At 35.5% G+C, this 19,157-nt stretch overlaps 1 protein-coding gene and 2 pseudogenes across 1 annotated transcript in view; 2 read left to right on the forward strand and 1 right to left on the reverse strand.

The window, feature by feature from the left end:
* CDH12 (cadherin 12) overlaps nt 1-19,157 on the reverse strand; it is a 686,747-nt gene that overhangs the window by 89,204 nt on the left and 578,386 nt on the right. The gene's annotated exons all lie outside the window — the stretch shown is intronic.
* Nucleotides 529-1,864, forward strand: LOC140498759 (tubulin alpha-1B chain pseudogene; annotated as a pseudogene).
* On the forward strand, nt 14,016-14,390 carry LOC140498760 (adenosine 5'-monophosphoramidase HINT1 pseudogene; annotated as a pseudogene).

The raw sequence follows: 19,157 nt of genomic DNA on the forward strand, positions 1-19,157 counted from the left end.
TCTGGGAAAGCCATTGAACCGTGATTGTCTCAGTTTCCTCATCTGCAAAATGAGCTGGAAGAGGAAATGGAAACATACTCTAGTATTTTTGCCAAGAAAACTGAAAGGAGGGTCACAAAGAGTCAACACAACAAAATGACTAAAGAACAACAAATGACAAAGGTACTAGAATAGACATTTCCTTCTGCAGTGCATTTTACAGATGAGGGATGTGAGGCAAACAGAGTTCAATGACTTGACCAGGGTCACATATCTAGTGAGCATCTCAGTCTGGATTTGAACTGAGGTCTTCCTGTCTCTAGGCCAAGCAGTCTACTCACTGTGTCACCTAGCTGCCCCAATGGAAAGGTGGCAGTGTGTACAAAACAGAAATAAGGATCTTTGGAGGATAGATAAGTTTTGAGGAAATACAATAGCATAAATCTTATTTAGAATATTTCTTCTGAGATTATACCTAACTCTTTAAACATGAAGAACTTAGGTATCCCTTATCCTGCATCATAATCACTGTTTAACCTACTGACCACCATGTATGAGTGCATCTCTATCCACAGTGGCCAATCTGGAGTCCAGACTGGCAATTGGGTTGGGAGTTATACTGCCTGGAGCATGGTATCCAGTTTTTTGGCAGATGCCAAGTGACGAGACCACTGGGAGAAGAGACTCCTTCACTACCTTCTTCAGTGAAATAGGAGCTGGAAATATTTCCCCAGAGAAATGTTTATAGATCTGGAACCAACTGTCATTGATGACATTCACAGTGGAATCCACGGCCAGCTCTTCCATCCTGAACAACTGATCACTGACAAGGAAAATGCTTCCGGTAACTATACACTATTGGCAAGGAAACCATAGACCTGTTTCTAGGCAGGATTTGGAAGCTGGCAGAACAGTGCACAGGTTTTCAAGGCTTCTTTGTTTTCCACAGCTTTGGTGGTGGGACTGGCTGTGGTTTCACCTCTCTGCTGATGCAATGTCTCTCTGTTGATTATGGCAAGGAATTCAAGATGGAGTTCTCCATTTACCCAGCCCCACAAGTTTCCACAGCTGTTGCTAAGCCCTAAAATTCCATTCTGACCACTCACATCACCTGTGCATTCATGGTAGACAATAAGACTGTCTATGATATCTGTTGCTGAAACTTTGATATTTAATGTCCAACCTACATTAATCTGAATTGACTTATTAACCTAATTGTGTCCTCCATTACTGACTCTCTCCAATTTGATAGTGCCCGGAAAATTGATCTGACAGAACTCCAGACCAACCTGGTGCCCTATCTCAGTTTTTCTCTGACCACGTGTGCCCCAGTCATCTCTTCTGAGAAAGCCTACCATTGGCAGCTTTCTGGAGTAGAGATCACCATTGCTTGCTTTGAGCCACTAACCAGATGGTTAAATGTGACTGGCACCACAGTAAATATATGGCTTGCTGCCTGCTCAACTATGGTCATGTTTTGTTTTATTTTTTTCTCCCAAGATGTCAATGCTTCTATCTCCACCATCAAGACAAAGCATAGCTTCCAGTTTGTGACTCATGCCCAACTGGCTTCAGGTTGGCACCAATTGCCAACCTCACAATATGGTTCCTGGTGGTAACTTGGCAAAGGCTGTGTGCATTTTAAGCAACATCAAAGCCACTGCTGAGGCTTGGGCTTGCCTAGATCACAAATTCGATCTAATATATCCCAAGCATGCCTTTGTTAACTGATACGTGGGGGAGGGAAAGGAAGAAGGAGAATTCTCTGAGACAGGGTATGGCTGTCCTGGAGAAGGGTTATAAAGAGGTTGGTGTGGATTCTGTTGAATGAGAGGGTTAAGAGGAAAGAGAAGAATACTGTTTAGAAGGTACCATGATGGTATGAAGTCAGCCTTAATGGTACAGCTAGCTATCTGGTTACAGGAGTGGGGAATCTGAGTCCTCAAGGCAGCATATGGCCCTCTAGGTCCTCAAGTATGGCCCTTTGACTGAATCCCAACTTGACAGTAAAAACCCCCTTAATAAAAGGATTTGTTCTGTAAAACCTGGAGTCAGTCAAAAGGTCAAACCCAAGTACCCAGAAGGGCACATGTGGCCTTGAGATCACAGGTTCTTCACCCCTGGTACACTATCAAAATTGCAATCATATCCAAATTTTCCATGTGCCTTTGCAAAAAATAATTTACATTATGTCTATGAAATTGAAAGTTTTAAGGAAAAATGCAACAACAACAAAAAGATCCTCTAAAATATCTAAACCCTTAATTAGATAGGACATCAAGACAGGAACTTAAGTTCTAAAGTGATTCTTGCAGTCATAGTACAACCCCAGTACTGAAGCCTTGAAGTGAGTGGCTGTGGTGCTTCATGTTAGATAACTGAAGTGAAACCTATTAATTAGTTAACTAATTGTTATTATTAACTAATTAACTATTAATTAGCTAATTTTATTACATAATAAAAATGAAGTTATTTTTGAGGACATTGCTTAAAATTGTTTCAATACATAATTGGTATCCTCCTGATATGTTCAAAATATATTAATTTAAAATATTTGTCTCCTAAGTTAATTCATCTGTTTGGTCGCTATGCAGATGTTAGAGTTGAATAACAATTTTTTTTATAAAAAATATTTTAAATTAGTCTCTAGGTCACACTGTCTAAGAAAGGGAGTGATGAGTTAGAGACTCTATATAGTTTTTAACTTGTTCAACCAAATCCTTCCACCTAAAAATTCCCCCTTCTGCAAATATCTTTATTTTGAACATTCTTTGAGGTTAATTTTTGTACAGAGGACCCCTTTGGCAGTCTAGTGAAACCTACGATCTTCTCATCAGAAGAATATTTTTAGATGTATTAAAGAAACAATATTTAGGATTACAAGGGAAATCAAATATATTTAATTTTTTTTTTTAATTCAAAAAGCCCAGGTTAGCAACCTTTTTAAGAATCCTACCTCTACCAAGAAATCTACTCCAGACAGTAGGCATCTCTTCTACTTGTAAGATTTTAGCCCTTATTAATTATCTAAACATTCATCTGAAATTTTATTACATACTCCCTGGAAACAACTCACAATGGGTTCTCATGAATTATTGCTGGCTTCTAGAATTTTCATTTAACTCTTCCTACGTGGACACTTTGTCTTCCTAACTACATTGCAAATTTCTCAGGATGGGAATTATACAGAGCATAATGGAACAAAACCTATATGCACAATGGAGTGATCATTGGACTTGATATTGGAGGACCTAGGTTTGAATTCTATCCCTGTCACTCATGTGACACTGGCTTATCAGTTCAATCAATGAATGTTATTAATCACCTGTAATTTTGCAAGTACTAAGCACATGAATATAAAGAATAAAATAGCCCCTATTCTAAAGAAGCTTATGTTCTAAAATCATTTACTATTTGTTTTGGTTCTTTAAGAATGGCAAAGTACTATAAAAATCTTATCCTATTTGATCCTCATGACAATCCTATGAGTGGGATGCTATTATTATCATTATTTCACAGTTAAGGAAACTGAGAGTGGACCAGACTAATTTATTTGCTGTCTTCACACAGCTAGCTTGTTTCTGACACAGAATTAGAACTCAGATCTCCTTGATTCCAAGTCCAATGCTCCATTCACTATGCCTCATAGCTACCTTAATTTGACTCTGCCTCAGTTTCTTCTTCTGCAAAAATGGAGAAATTGGACCAGGTGACTACTAAAGTCCCTTCTTTCTATCAGTCTATAATCTTATTATCTGGTCATTCTCCATCTCCAATATGTACTCAAGAATTATACATTGAAAAAGTGAGCAGACAGATAGGTGAATAAATATGGTGGCTATTAATGAGAGCAGAGGAATGAAAAATCCCTTGGGGTTGGAATTGGACGTAGAAGTATGTCTCTTTGTGTAAAAATTAGTCATTTCTTTCTTTATTCCTATGTTTCTCTAGAGGAAGAAGAATACATATGTACTGAGTTGTTACAAAATTTAAAATAAAGGCTAAGGTTTCTGTAACATTTTTTTCTTTCTAGTTCAAAGTCATATTTGGAGTGGGGGAAGCAGAACGTTATAAAATATAAGGGGGAAGCAGGGAGGTAAAACTCTAGTCAAGTAATAATTCTTTCCTGCTAGTATTCCATAAACTTGTTCAGAAACTTGGCAGCTTCTGCTGATGATAGACCCAGTTCCCATCCACTCTGTAGTGGTCCAAGTCTTAGGTACCAGGATTCAAGGGCATTATAAGTTTAATGCAGTTGCTTCTTAAATTTGCCAGTAAATTTTCAGTTAACCTCAAGCTACAGCAATGTTCCCTAAACTGTTCTTACATTCTTGGATTTCTTTCAGATGAATAGCCCCCCAAGGCTAACATATGAAATGCCCTAGAAATATTTATATGGTACAGAGGATAGTGCTAGGTCAAGAGTGAGGAAAACCTTAATTCAAATCTGGCTGCAGAGATTTATTAGCTTTGTGACTTTAGGCAAGTCAGTTAACCTCTATTTGCCTCAGTTTCTTTCATTGTAAAATGGGGATAACAGCACCTACCTCATAGAGCTGTGATGATCAAATGAAGCAATGTTTGTAAAGCATTTAGCATAGTGCCTGCCTGATAGTAAGTGCTATAAAAATTCTTATTCCCCTCCAGTACCCTATTCTCCCTAGTCTATTCAATCTCTTATCCAGATACTCCGCCCTTTGGGAAACTGTAACAGTAACCACCCTGATATACACAGAGGGGCTTCCTACCAGAGGTTCTTTGATCTGCTTCTCTAAAAGGAAAGGCAATTTTTGAGGGGTTAACAATCACTTTAATCAAGCACATGTATCATTCACTTAGTTCAGGGGCAAAAGTCAGCACCCTGGACTTCAGAGAAAATACAGAGAAATCAAAAGTCAACGGACAGAGCTTCCAAACTGTCTGACATAAGCAGTACATATACCATAAATCCACAGACAGATCCACCTGTCTGATCATAGTTACCAGAGAGGGAAGCACCAACATCTGGGTTTTCAAAACTGGGGGTGGGGGGGGCGGTGGTGAGGGAGAGCAGTCCTCTCTTAAACTCATTTGGCACCCAAACTGCTTAGACTCATTTGGCACCCAAACCTTCTTCCAAAAACTAAACCCCAAAGTAAAACTGCCCCTCAGAGTCTTTATACATTGTTTTAGAGCCAGAGGGCATCATATCCCTTGAGAATCAGTGCCTCATTAGCAAAAGGTACAGTCTTCCTACAAATCTTCCTGGCCCAACAATGGGTGGGAAAGATCCTCCTTAATCACATTATTCAGAGGCATTATGTTTCTTGGTATAAACAAAAACAGCAGAAGATCCCACTTGGCTTGCCCTCACAGAAACCCAGAATCAAACATTTATTAGAATGTCTGTTGGGTACCATTTACTACCTTGTTCATTTTTCTGATTTTTTCCTGAAATTGAGTTATCCTGGATTGAATGGCTTGGAAAAGAGAGGATAAGGTTGAATGGGAAGCTCTTTCACTTAAAAGTTACATTTGCAAATGACAACATTGTTATATACATCCAGAATATAGCAATCTATATTTCTTATAAATAATACATATGAGCTTGAATTCTTTTTAGGTATGGAGCGGGGATCAGAAAGCAAAGGAGAATATCACATACTTTTTTTCAAAATTGGTTGATGATTTGGGGGGGGTTAAATTCACCCATGTTTGACTGTCAGTTTCCTTATATGTATTATAAATTCTACATTCAGCATGGTAATAATAATGATGATAATATTTAATTATCTGATATGCAGATTCTAATGAATTTTTTCAACATCCCACTGCACATATACAGTGAATGTAAAAATTAGGGGCTCAAAACAAAAGAACCCACCTTTACACACAGATGCTCTGTGAGCAGAACTATGAGACAGGGAATGGAGAAAGGGAATATAAAAAGATACTAAGAAAGTAGAATTGAGATAATAATATGCTTTTAGGTTTTATCCTTTTTCAACACTGACAGACTATGCTTCTGTGGGAAACAAGGAAGAAATTCTGTTTCCACAGCTTTACGTGATCAGAGTTGTAACCTAGCATGGTCAGATTAGAGGTCAGAAGCTTGTGATCAGGCTTGACAAGCTGTTTGAGGTAGGGCCTGTCAGAGAGGAGAACATGAAGCCATGTGGCCAGTGGGTGGTAGGGCGGGGAGTCCAAAATTCAGAACAGTATCAGTGGCTTCCATTGGTCTGAACAAACTGTAGTCTTCCCATAGCCTTACTTGGAAGCTACCCATTCATTCAGGGGGAATGAAGGTATCAGACACTCGCTCCTCCTGAAAAGAGGTGGAGTCAGCATCGGCCAAAGCGCTCAATTCCTCTGAATTCTACTTTAATAAATTTTTCTTGATACCTTTTTGTGTGTCAAGTGTATTTTTAACACTTCTCTGTGAAAATGTAAAAATAAGGAAACACAGAAGAGGAAAAGTAAACTTCTCACCACAGTCTACTTGAGTCACCTTTTTCTCCACGGAATAGTATTGTTTTTACACTTTCCGAAGATCATAAATAGGAATTGTGTGCTAACATAATCTCAGAGGTAGTTATAACACCATATTTTAAAAAGGGAAGCATTTTTTCTTTTTCCTGTACTATACATCCTGCTTTTTTTTATCCTGGTATTAAATTAACATTGGGGGTAGGAGGGAAGGGGATAAAAGAAGGCAATAAGTTCTCGTTAAGGCCCAGGTATCTTCTTGGAGAAATGTTTCAAAATGCCTCCAGAGTGATTACCCTCACTGGAATCCTGGGATGTATAAGTAATAATAATAATAATAATAATAATAATAATAATAATAATAAAAATAATAATGGCATTTATATCATATTTTAAGGTTTTCAAACAACTCTGTTATTTAATCATCCCAACAGCTCTTTGAGGTATGTGCTGTTTTTACCTCTCTTTTACAAAAAAAGAAAACTAAGGCCAAGTGAGTTAAACTGCTTTCCTGTACTCACATAAGTACTAATTGTTTGAGGGAGGATTTGAACTTGAAATTTTGGCTTTCTGTTCCCAGCCCAGCATTCTATCCATTATGCCACCTATCTGCCTAGGTATCAGATAGACAGAAGGACTGTTTTAAAGGTCCTTTTAAGCTTAATAAAATATAAGTGATATGATATATTCAAAATTCTTTAGGAAGAAACTGAATATACAAAAGATTATATAGATACCGTAATTCGAATGATCTTGTGTCACCTTAACATGTAAGTCAATGGTTAGTACTAAACAAAACATCATAATATTCAAAATTCTGGGACTCAGGATTAATTCAGTAAAACCTGGAAAAATAAGTAATAAAATTTCTAATTCCAAGGCAACATTAGTGATATGACAGTTCTTGATACAGGACTTGGATACCCATAAATGTTAACTTAGATTTTTAGCTATTTTTTTCTCTAAAATCACCATTCATAAGAACGTACAATTTGTGATATCAGATGACGACATTTTCACAGGGGTTATTCTCAAAATGGAATGACTTTAATAGAGATAGTATACCCTTAAATCAATCCATTCAAAGAATAGACTGTGTACATTAGATAAAACATCACAACACAATTAGCTCTCAAGATGTGAGATGAGATAATGCCCACTAAAGCTATTCTTTTTAATCATAGTCTCAAAAGACTCATAATTTCAGTTGACCCAAAAGGCCAAGGAAAAGTTTTCCTCTGGGGTCTAAGTCACTCTAATCTATTGCCTTGATGGCTTGTGTAGAAAAAAAAGATGCAAAAAGACACCATTAAGGACAGCTATGGAGAGAAAATGAAGTTGAAGTCATCTAATTAGAATTAGGCCAAGTAATGGGTAATGAGAGTAAAAGACAATTGATAGAATCCATAAAAGACACAATGGGTTGCCTTTGTAGAGCACAGAAATTTTTGGTAGAAGTTCTATAGAAGTTTTATGGATAGTCACAAATAAATGCCTCACAAGTTGAGAAGGCTAGCATGGGTTGTAATTTGTACTAGTAGAAGGAGTGCACACTCCAATCAAATTATGAAACCACCACAGTATCAATAAAAACATGACCAGGTCTTAAAAAGCCATAGAAAATAAATGCTGGTCAATTTTCATATATACATATGTATATACATATCTTTGTGTATGTATATATGAATGTGTATTATACACACAAGTATACATATATACACACATAGACAGAGGTAGAGAAATAGACGGAGACACAGAAACATAGAAAGCTAAGTGGCTGAGTGGATAGAGACCTATACTTGTAGTGAGGAAAACCTTAGTTCAAATCTGGCCTCAGATAATCACTAGTTGTGTGACCCTGGGCAAGTTACTAAACCTCTGTTTGCCTGAATCTAATAAAGAAAGAAATGGCAAACCATTCTAATATTTTTGCCAAGAAAACTCCCATATGGGGTCACAAAATGCTGGACATGACTGAATGACTGAACAAATGTTGGAGTAAAAAAGTAAGCCTTCTGGGAGCAATTGACTTTTTCAGCCGTTAAGAAATAACTGTTTTCAGCCTGTTAAGTCTGTCATGCAACACATCTAACTTAGTCTTTATGTTGGCTAAAAATACTTGCTCTATAAATTTTCAAATGTGTAACTGACATTTATCAAGTCCAAATGTCCATAGGCTATTTGATGCTACTAAAACATCCAGATACTAATGTTAATAATATTTTTAACTTTATAAAACAGAGTAGAATACCTAATGTAAGGACCTATAAAACAGCTTCTTTCTGGTTTGCATTGTTCTTAGTAAATATACAAATATCAGCCACAGAGTGGTGCTATATTAACAAATCTTTTCATACAAACTCAGTTTTTTACTTAAGGGTAATCTCTCAATGAGCAAAGCAGTTCTACTAACAAATTTAACCTAAGTGTAATTCAAGTGTATAAAGCAGATTCTATGCAAAAGCAAAGCAAAATAAGAAAACAAAGAAAAAAATCTTTGGATGCCTGTGTGACAAAACAGCTTGATTTGGATTGTTATGTGATTATACCATTACCTTTATTTAAAACTAATATAAAATACTTTGCATTGATTTCACATATACACACATAGCTTCAAAAAATATTTTTCACGTGTGATATTTTCACATAGGAAATGTATATCTAAATATGTATATATGTATGTGTGTGTTTAAATAAACACATATATATGTGTATGTGTACATGCTTGCTTTACTAGCTGGTTAGATTTTTGTTTAGAATAAAAAAAATTTCTTCTTGATGTGGGAAAACACCCTACCTGAGGAAACTGCAAGAACTGAGTGATCCACCCTGACTCCATCTTGACACTCAATTCTGAATCTCACTTAGTTTCCCTTCCTTTTCAGTTAAAGGTCTAGTCTAATTTCTATCTTGTGTGAAAATTGTATTTGCTTATTGGAATTGTGAGAAAAGTGAACTTGCTTGAACCTAACCCTTTGTGGCAGGGCAGCTGGACTACCTCTATCTGTTGCTTAAAGCCCTTAACTAAGGACGTAGGGTATGCTGACCAGAAAAGCAATCAGATCCAAAGAATGGTACAAGGTGCTTTCTCACAATTATATATCTCAAGCAACCGATATATCTTATCTGAAAACAGGCCTCATACTGGTCAATCAGTTATTGTTTCCATGTTTGTTTGAATACAGATACGCTGTGGAAGTAGAAGTCCTCTTTTTCTGATTTCAGGGAATTGTACCTGTTCATTTCCCTTCCAACTTGAAAGACCTCTAAATCTTTCCTCCAATTAGACAATCAGATTTACCAAATTTTATACCGATTGTTTTATTTTAAATAATTGGTCTTACTTAATTAGTTGTTTTTAATGCATACATGTTTCTCTCTGTATATGTGGGCCAGTATTAAAGCTGGGGAAGCGTGGTTCCAATTTTTTATGCAATGTGCATGCATTGCTTAGTGAATGAATATGCTCAGAAACTGAAACCTTGGTTTCCTCAGTCATTTCAGATTCTACCCATCATACTTCTCAATCCTTTGCAAAGGTAGGATATCCACAGGTATAGTATACAGAATATTTTTCAGACTTTTTCAGGTTAATAATTGATTTTCCTTTTTTCTTCATTCTCCTTTTCTTTTTTCCCTTAAAAAGGATTTTTTAATATGGGTTGGTAGGCATGGATGAGGAAAGATACTGAGAGAAATTCTGATTATCCCTTAAGCAAAGGAAGCACCAGCATGACTGGAGAAGGGACACATCTAACCTACAATTCCCTTGTGCTCAGAAGTAGCAAAGGGCTACCCTAAAGAGGATCCAGAGGAGGCAGAAAGTTACCAGAGTGCTCAGTTTAGAAGTTCCACAGAATGGCAGTAACCAAAAACTAGTGCAGTGATAATTAGCAGGATACTACATACAGAGTTGCAACTGTGACAGCCCAAGAGTAAGAATCCAGGGTATTTAGGGCAAGACAAACCATGACTGCTCAACCCATGCAAAAATACATTAGAGGAATAGATATTGGCCATTGCACAAAGTTACAGTTCTTGGACTAAAGCTAGAATGATGAGTACCTCAAATAAATCACCTACCACTATTAAAATATGCATGTGTACACATATGCAGACCTATGTATAGGTGTGTGTGTATGCATTGCCAGTCTAATGCTATAACATATGGAAGGAGGGATTCAAAGGGTAAAAATGGATTTTACACAAAGACTACATGAATATCAAGAAGAAATAAAGTCAAATGCTTTTAAATTAAATATTTAAAACACTAGAGGAGTGATTTAGAAAGAAAATGCGTATCTTAGAAGAAAAAAGTCATAAACCTCACCATCCAAGAAAATGAATACCTGAAAACAAAAATAGACCAAAGATAAATCAATGACTCTATGAACTTCAAGAATATTAGAACAAAACGAAAAAAATAAATGAAAAAACAAAACAGAAGAAAAATTAGATATCTGATATCAAAAGCAACTGAAATGGAAAACAGGCCAAAGAAGTATAATTTAAAAATCTTTGGACCTCCTTAAAACCATAATTCAAAAAATACTTCAAGAAATTGTAGATGAAAACTTACCATATCTATTAGAACTATAAGGCAAAGTAAAGAACAGAATATATGGATCATCTCCTGAGAGAAATGCACAAAGGGAAAGTCTCAGGAATTTCATAGCCAAAATTATGAACTTTCAAGGCACAGGAAAAGAATTGAAAAAAAAAAAACAGTATTGAAAATATCTAGAAAAAAAAACAGTTCAGGAATGAAGGAAGAATAGTCAAGGTCCATTGGCATGGAAGCTTCTACAAAATAATAGGAGAGCTTGAAATGCAGTATTCCAGAATGCAAAAATGTATAAACCAAAAATTACTAACTCTGCAATATATATTACTGCAGAATATGGGTAATGCTACAGAGGAAATGAATTTTTAAAGGAACAGGGACCTTCAAATATTTCTGATAAAAAGACCAGAGCTAAGTAGAATCTGGAAATATATATATATATATATATATATATATATATACAGGACATAGCCACTATGTTAATTCATTTTGCTCAGTTACACTTTTTTTTTTTTGTTTTAATTTCCTCGACTAACTCGGGGAGGGGAAGAAGTGGAGGTTAGCAATAGCGATGCCAATAAAAAAACATCTTTTTTTTTTTTTAATTCACAGAAGACAACATAAAAAAAGTCAGAAACACTCAAAAAGCAGCATACTAAAAGTAATGTCAACTGAAAATAATATGTAGAATATATGCCTTTTAGAAAAAGCTAAAGCAAGGGGTAAGAAATAAAGATTGTGATTTCATACAGAATCTTTTATCTTGTGTTCTACTGTGTATATGGAAATGTTCTTTTTTCACATTTAAGTACAGAATAAACATTTTAAAAGATTAAATTCTATCTTTTCTCAATATGTTATGATTTCTTAATTTTTGAAGAGAAACTATATGATATTCTTTAGGACATAATGCTCTATATGAAAACTAAAATGCTTTATATGTAAACTAAGCTACAACTTCAGTGACTGTCATTTTGTTGTAATTGACTAAAGATGTCAATTAGCAGTGTGAGAACATCAGTGACTTTATAGGCAGCAATATGTTTTCATTTTGCATATCACTTCTAGGCTATATGAATCTAGATCCATTGAATATTTTATCACTTGAGTTGACCTTTTGGTTTCAAGAAATCCTAGCAGGAAGTCAACACTTTAAAACACACCTAGCATGTTTCATTCAACTTTACAGGAAAAAATGGCATATTTTGATTGGAAATGTTTTTAATGTTCCTGTTCTATTTGTGGATGGTCTGCTAATTTCTAGCATCGATGTACAAGAAAAAAAGAAGACGAAAGAAAAGAATACAACTCTGCTCAGTATATCGTTGAGATAGATTTGTTATGCTGCATACAGTATTATTTTCATACATGAACCATTATTTGTACTTGGTTCAGTGAGTGTGACCCAAGGGGCAGCATGAAAGATTTTCCACCAATATCAAATGCCTTGGAAGGATTTGTAAGCTTTCACAATTTTATTCTGAACTCAGAATAAGACAGTGATATGGGAGACTGTCTCTGTTTATAAAGTGGGTTTGAGGTAGAGAATAAAAAGAACTTAAATTTTTTTCTCTTCATCTTTTCCTTCCTAACTGTTCCTGATCACTCTTTTCATCTGTTCACCTTCTCCCTTTGAAGATCAGGAAGGAAAGAAAGAAGAAAAAAGAGACAAAGTAAAAAGGAAAGTGGAGGAGGGAGAGATGAAAGAAAGAGGAGCTATGGAGAATGTTTATCATGTACTCCAAAGAAGCAGCGTAAAATTAAAGTCTTCTCAGAAAGAAGAAAAATGACATTCTACACTGACACTTCAAACCCAGTCCTAAATTTAACCAAAATGATATTAAAAAATAAGAAACTGTTGTTTAAAAACTGGCAAAAGCCTCAGTTTCAACAAAGGTGATGCTTAGACTTTTAGTAAACTGAGAAGAAACTCTAATTAGTTTATGCAATAATGGATGCTGAGTTCCATAGAGTTCAGGAAGAAAAAAAACAATTTTGCACAAGATACCAACGTAGGGAAAAAAAAACTTAACTTTTTTAATATAATAAAATAATAATATGCTATGCAACTAATCTGATTGTGAAATGTAGTAAACAATTTTTTTTCATAATGCATAAATGCAAATCCTGATATGCTGATCAGCCACAAGGATTTTTCAAGGAGCCACTGAATGCATGTGTGGATAGTTTTGGAATGCATTTTACCCTGGTTAAGATTTTGACTCGATGGAACTAAACTTATTTTAATGTACATGTGGTGGTCTTTAGACAGGCCTGATGCAATCCCCATTTCTGGATCAATTCCCTGAGGTCAGGGGTCATAATAAGTATTTAACTTGGGGGAAGCTGAAAAGCAATACTATAAAATAGAGAAAGATTGAAGAGTCAGGAAAAGTAAGGTTGGAAAAGATAAAAAAAAAATAAGACATGGCAAGTTACAAAGGCTATTACACAAGCAATCCATAGGCTGACATAGCATTCAGCATTTGGGGATAAAAGCAATTTCAGAGAAGGGGATCATGGATCTCTTGATCATTTCAGACTTATTGTGGCTTCTATGAGATCCGGACAAAGAAGACTTGTGAAGGAATAGAGGAAGTCATGAGCAATTCATCTGTCAACTCCAACTGCATCATGTATTCTTGCTTTATGTGTAATGACTGTATCCTTGCCAGCTAAATAAGTTATGTACACATATACATGATTGCGCATATATGCATTTATGAACATATGTGTGCATGGATACTTCTTGCTTTTCTTGTATCAGTGGAGAGAACTTCCTTAGCTTTCTAGAATAGTACATTAAGCTCATTTTTCCATAGCTATTTCAACAAATTTTCTGTTCTGTACTACAGTTACGGAAAAATTCTCTCCTTTTTGACACAGTAAGCAGTTCTGTCCATGATTCTTATTTGTGCCTTATCTCTCACAAAGAAAATAAGCTGGTCCAGGTAGAGTACCATTGTGCCTGCAGAGGTGGCAGAGTCAGGCTGCGGGAGCTGCCACTATGACAGATGAGATTAGCAAAGCTCGGACTGCCCAGCTAAAGGGAGGCAGCATCTTAGGGAATATAATTCACAAGGAAATTCCGGCCAAAATCATTTCTTTGAGGAAGGCCAGTGTCTTACTTTCCATGATGTTTGCCCACAAGCCCCAACTCATTTTGTGGTGATACCTAAGAAACGCAGATATTTATTGCAGAAGAAGATGATGAAAATTCTTTTGGACACTTAATGATTGTTGGCAAGAAATGTGCAGGTGACCTGGATTTGGAGAGAGGATACGGAATGGTGATCATGGAAGTGGAGACTAGGGTCAATCTGTCTGTCATTTCTATCTGCACATCCTTGGAGGACATCAGATGAAATGGCCTCCTGAATAAATTGTTGGAATGGTATCTTTTATTTAGGGAGCAAGGCCCATTTACAGCATGTATGTTAAGCTGAGTGTACTTGATGATTTCTGTGAAACAAGAAATACAGAAATCACTTCAAAATGTATACAATAATAGTTAGTTGTCTGTTACCCCCTCCCAAAAAAATAAGCTCCTTCAGGGCAGAAACAGTCTTTGATCCCACCCCTGGTGGATTCCCCACACCCACCCTTATTACTTAGCAGGGGGTTTCGTGTACCAGGTCATTGAGTGATGCCATTTAATAGCTGTTAAAGTAGCTAAGTGCCTGGCATTTTAAAGTTTAGTTTATATAGGAACATTGATTCAGTTTGCAATTTTCTTCCTCACTAGTTGAGCAATAAGTTTTACACTTGTGTGACTTCATATAGGAAAATAAAGGATAATAGGCTGAAAAATATAATTTACATGAATTGTTGCTGTGTGCCAATGATTGGAATGGATTATCATATTTTCCACATTTCTGTGAAAGGGCTCATTCAATATTTAGACTGGTAGTGTAGATCCATATTTCAGGAGCAGGTTCTGTGCTGGACATTTTTTAAAGCAGTTTTATGCTATACTAGAAAAATGCTTAATAATGACCATAGACTTAGAATTGTTTAGAGATCACAAGGTCTAACCCCGTCAGAGGAAACTGAAGCCAGAGAGCTGGACCCATTCATCCAAAGTCCACAGGTGGTGTGATTGGTAGGAGTGGGATTTAAAGTCAGGTTTTTTGTTTTTTTTTTTTTTTTATTTCAGAGTCAGAGTTCATTCTATTATGTCACTTTGATTCCTTATCCAATTATGACATAGGGGGGACATATTCTGTAAAGATCAATGAAGCTGATAATTTGGGATAAATGATTCATACTGATGATCTAGAGAAGACAATTATTTTCAAAGGACTGTCAAGTGGAAGAAAGATTAGATTTATTTTGCTTCTCTCCAGAGTACAGAACTAGAAACAACTGAAACCCAACAGCATTTATTAAGTATCTGCTATGTTTAAGTTAGTTTGCCAGTCCAGTGAAGCAAAAATAAAAATATTAGTTCTTGCCCTCAAGAAGCTTCCATAGCATTTGGAGCATTTGGAACACAATAATTTATATGCACATATGTATGTATATTTACATGTGTGAGGTTACTTGTATTTACAAAGCTGATACAAAATGGTCAGATTTAAAAAGGGAGATAATACTAATAATTTGGTCCATCTTAACAGCATCTTTACAGATGCTGGGGAGCTTATAAAATCAAAATGACGAGGAAGTGCATTCCAGTCATAAGCACTTCAAAGACCCAGAAGTGGAAGATCAAATGTCCCGTACAGAGAACAGCTAGCAGAGAGATGTGACAAGAACTGATGGAGTATGAAGGACAGTAATATAAACAAGACTGGAAGGAGTAGGGGAAAGACTCTAGATGTCTTTAAATTCCAGATGAACAAGTTTGTATTTTTTGGTGAAGGGTAATTGGTCTGAACTAAGTTTTAGGAAATCAATTTAATATTTGTATTTAAGGTAAGAGGGAAGAGGCTAGAAGCAGGGAGCCTGATCAATTATTTGACTATTACAAGTCATCCAGATAAGAGATCATTCATTCAATAAGCATTGATTAATCATAAACTACATGCTTGTTACTGTGCTAGGTGCTATTACTGTAAAGACAATAACAAATCAGTCACTAACCTCAAGGAGCTCACATTTTGTTGGGTGTGAAAGTGAGGAGAATAAGGATGATAGGTCACCAGGAATATCACAAGTTCAGATTTGACTAAATGACTTTTGAGGTTCCTTTCATGTTTGGATTTTTTTGGTCTACACAGAATAAATTAACCAAATAATTAACAAATCTCTTCCTTATTTACATAAAACAAAAACTATTCCAGTAGGACCACTTCATATACTTAAAAACACTAGAATGACCAGAATTTAAGAATAACTTGAAGGCCCAAGCCGCATCAACTGCAGGGCAAAAACACCTCACTTGTAAGTAAAATCATAATATATGCTTATAATTATTTGCATATATAGTTGTTGCTACTGTTCAGTTGTCTAAGTCATGTATGACTTTTCATGACTCCATTTGGGGTTTTCTTGGCAAAGATATTAGAATGGTTTGCCATTTCCTTTTCTAGCTCATTTTATAGGTGAAGAAATTGAGGCAAACAGGCTTAAGTGACTTGCCCAGGATTACACAGCCAGTAAGTGTCAGAGGCTAGATCTGAACTCAGGTCTTCCTAACTGGGAACCAAGTATTCTATTCATTGAGCCATGTAGTATAACTATTTTTTTTTTAATGCATTCAATGATGCAACTGGTCCTTGTAGTGCTAAATCATTAGTTTTCAGATGTAGTCCATAACTATGGAGCTAAGATTATTAAAATATTATTAATAAACTTATTTCAACTCTCAAAAAAAAAAAAAAAACAACAGGTCATGGTGGTACAGGCAGCTGGGTGACTCAATGGATAGAACGGGCCTGGAGTCAGGAACACCTGAGTTCAAACTGGGCCTCAAATACTCACTAGATATGTGACCCTAGGCAAGTCACTTAACCTCTATTTGTTTTAATACACTAGAGAAAGAAATAACAAACCACTCCGGTATCTTTACCAAGAAAACCCCATTTGGACTCAAGAGTAGTCGTTAATGACTCAGAAGATTGAACAACCCCAACAACATAATGATGCAGAATGGACTGCCTTGATTACTAGATCATTTGGCAAAACGCAAGAAATGCTATATTGGCCATCCTCAAGCTGACTGCAGCATTTCATATAGATAATGCCTTAGTATTTTTTTATGAATTAAGGCAGCAGAAATGCTCTGTCTTGCCGAAACTGTGAAGTTCCACTACTAAAATGGAAGGGAGAAATTATCACTACTTAGATAACTTCAGGGGGTAATATGTTTCCTAAATGGGTAATTCACACAAAAGTGTTTTCTGTTTTATTTTTCTTTTGTACCACATTGTCCAGAGAATTCCCTCAATTATCCTCATTACTTCATTCATATAGTATATACATAGTATAGAGAGCCTAACCAGACCATTTCTTATTGATCCTGTCCTAGGATAAGATGATTTCAGTGGAATAGATATGATTTAATTCAACTTAATTTATGAACTACCTACTATGAGCAAAGCATTATGCTAGTTAAAGGGAAAAAAAAGGAAAAAAGTTCCCTTTGTAAACTTAGCTCAAGTGCACCTCTTCGTAGGACTACCATAAAGATGTTGTAGCCTAATACAGTCATGGCACAGAAAATAGAGTGAGATGTATTTTTAATCAATTTATCATCTTTGTCATTTAGAATACCTTCACAAATTCTAATCATATTTACACATATGGATTGAGAAATCAGAAATCTGATCTGTTAAAATGCATGACCCTTAGCCCTGTTCTCCATGGGAGGTTAACACAGAATTTCTCCATACAAATTTTTAAATAATTTTTGGTTATCTCTTTGTAATCATAACACTAGGCTTCTGAATAATTTTTAAAGGAAATTGATTTACTTGTGCTTTGTAAAACACCAATACAGTATTTGAATCTCAATGAAAATAACAATTAATTTGTAAATCAAATACACTTAGAGTTGAGTGTATGTACTTTTTTACCAAAAAGAAAATTTTCTCCATACACCAATATCTATTACAAAACACTTGTAGTTAACCAGAAAAACATGATTCATAGGAAGCTTAGATTGTACCAAACAAATGAAGAATAAGCAATAACAGTCTATGTGTATCAGGGTGAAGGGAGAGTTTTAGTTTAAAAAAAAAGATGCATATTAAGTTTATAGTCATTTTTTGATAATTCTTTGTAACAAAACAGGGAAAAACTAAGCATATATGAATGCTCTAAATCTATATCAGTTATAAACACATGCACAATGTGTTGTTCCCTCGAGCAATTTGTGTAAATTTAAATTAAAAGCAATTTGGTGCAATGCTGTTTAAAAATGTACTTTTTCTTTTATATATTTCTCTTCTATATTACACTTAAACATAATGTACATATTATATATATATGAGTATATATGTAAATATATAAATATTCAGCACTAGTCATAAGTTTGATTTAAATAATTATAAAACTCTACATTTTATTTCCCTATAAACTGGAATATAATAATAATTGTAATAGCTGAAATAATAACACTAACACTTTGAAAAGTGCTTTACACATTATATCCTTCCATTTCTAGAAAATGAACATCAATAAAAAAATCATTTAGATTCTGATTAGTGAGAGGTAAATTTTTATTCCCTCAATGGAACTACCTTCTAAGAAGCAGTATGGCCACCATTAAAGTAAGAGCATAATAAAACCATTGATGGATATAATGGCCTTTCCACACTATCCAGAACCTTGTCATTCATTATCATGAGAATGAGTGACACTTCTGGTAGAGGTCCAACAGTATCTTTCTAGAAAACTTGACACCTACAGTTGTCACCCAGAAGGCTTGAAAAGCAAAGCCAATTTACACTCTGGCATAGGACATGGAAAGGTCGGGCACAATACGAACTTAATTTTTGACTCTGTCTCACTATCATCAAGGTATTTTCCTCACTGTGGTAGATAGCTCAGGGAGCCTGAGATGTCCAGCAAGTCCTTTACCAATGCAGCACTGGACTATCTATGATTTGAGAAAGAAGACCTATGCAATTGGCTGAGGGTCTGAGGGTTTACATGACTTCCTCAGGATCTCATAGTTAGTAACGGTCAAAACAGGAAGTAAAAA

The sequence above is a fragment of the Notamacropus eugenii genome, chromosome 4 (genome assembly GCF_028372415.1).
Source record: "Notamacropus eugenii isolate mMacEug1 chromosome 4, mMacEug1.pri_v2, whole genome shotgun sequence".
NCBI lineage: Eukaryota > Metazoa > Chordata > Mammalia > Diprotodontia > Macropodidae > Notamacropus > Notamacropus eugenii.